At 57.4% G+C, this 1,652-nt stretch overlaps 1 long non-coding RNA gene across 1 annotated transcript; it reads right to left on the reverse strand.

Annotated features, from left to right (window-relative positions):
* Positions 1-583: 583 nt before the first annotated feature.
* LOC138243220 (uncharacterized) lies at positions 584-1,443 on the reverse strand. The gene is made up of 3 exons (XR_011192048.1): positions 1,387-1,443; positions 1,017-1,180; positions 584-888 (listed from the first exon to the last, which is right to left on the reverse strand). It is a non-coding gene; the product is annotated as an uncharacterized lncRNA (long non-coding RNA).
* Between the last annotated feature and the right edge of the window lie 209 nt (positions 1,444-1,652).

The raw sequence follows: 1,652 nt of genomic DNA on the forward strand, positions 1-1,652 counted from the left end.
ACACCTCTCCCAGCAGCAACCTTGGGGGGGGGGGGGGAGGGAAAAAACCAAAAGCTAAACAGATTTTTTTAAAAAAAATTTATTGATGCTTAACAAAAGGTCATCAGTCCAGTCTGGGGTCCCTCAGCTTCAGTCCAGACTGGGGTCCCTCAGCATCGGTCCAGCACAGTCTGGGGTCCCTCAGCTTCGGTCCAGACTGGGGTCCCTCAGCATCGGTCCAGCACAGTCTGGGGTCCCTCAGCTTCGGTCCAGCACAGACTGGGGTCCCTCAGCTTCGGTCCAGTCTGGGGTCCCTCAGCTTCGGTCTAGCACAGACTGGGGTCCCTCAGCTTCAGTCCAGACTGGGGTCCCTCAGCATCGGTCCAGCACAGTCTGGGGTCCCTCAGCTTCGGTCCAGCACAGACTGGGGTCCCTCAGCTTCGGTCCAGTCTGGGGTCCCTCAGCTTCGGTCCAGCACAGTCTGGGGTCCCTCAGCTTCGGTACAGCATAGCCTGAGGTCCCTCAGCTTTGGTCCAGTCCAGTCTGGGGCCTCTCAGCTCCAGTCTAGTCCAGTCTGGGGCCCCTCAGCTCCAGTCCAGTCCAGTGTGGGGTCCCTCAGCTTCAGACCAGCACAGTCTGGGGTCTCTCAGCTTCAGTCCAGCACAGACTGGGGTCCCTCAGCTTCGGCCCAGCAGTCTGGGGTCCCTCAGCTTCAGTCCAGACTGGGGTCCCTCAGCTTCGGTCCAGCACAGTCTGGTGTCCCTCAGCTCCGGTCCAGTCCAGTCTGGTGTCCCTAGGCTCCAGTCCAGTCGTCTGGTGTCCCTCAGCTCCAGTCCAGTCCAGTCCAGTCCAGTCCAGTCCAGTCCAGTCCAGTCCAGATCTTAGCAGGCACAGAACCAGGAAAGTAACCTGGAAAGTATATTGTTATTGCAGGTGTGAGGGACATAGACACAGACGTCACCATGACATCAAACAGCAAGAGGAGACTCCTCCTTGAATCACAGACATGACCGGGCGGCACCCCCCTGTCTGCTCACCTGCCCCTCCTCTTCCTCTTCTTGTCCTTCCCGGCAGCCTGCTCCTCTTCTCCCTCGCTCTTCCTCTCCTGAGCAACGGTCTCCGCCACCTCCATCGGCTCGTCCTGATCTTCTGTCTCCACCGACACGCAGCTCAGGGACATCAAAAAGACGCATCGGCGCTTCTGAAGCAGAGACAGGAGAGTCACGTTAAGAGTCGGACTGGACACTCCAGGACATGAACACTGCACTGAGAGAGAGAGGGGTTCATACACACACACTGACTGGACACTCCAGGACATGAACACTACACTAAGAGAGAGAGGGGTTCATACAGACACACTGACTGGACACTAGACAGGAGTAAAGAGAGGATCAGAGCATTACCCACCTTCTTTTTCTGCTGTCTCAGAGGAGGTGGTGATTGGACCTCCTCCAGCTGGAGTCCAAAGAGGGAGAGAGGGGGCAGGAGAGGGACAGCACAGGGAGAGAAAGAGAGAGACAGGTGAGTCAAGTGTCCCAAGAGCACAGAGACTCTGCTGAGACCACAATCGCAGTGAGTGAGCCTGGGTGTAGCCCACTAATACTGACCCACTGGACACCACAGGACAGAGAGGAGGAGAGAGACACACTGAGGACAGAGAGGAGGAGGAGAGA

This window comes from Lepisosteus oculatus, chromosome 14 (genome assembly GCF_040954835.1).
Source record: "Lepisosteus oculatus isolate fLepOcu1 chromosome 14, fLepOcu1.hap2, whole genome shotgun sequence".
NCBI classification, from domain to species: Eukaryota; Metazoa; Chordata; class Actinopteri; order Semionotiformes; family Lepisosteidae; genus Lepisosteus; species Lepisosteus oculatus.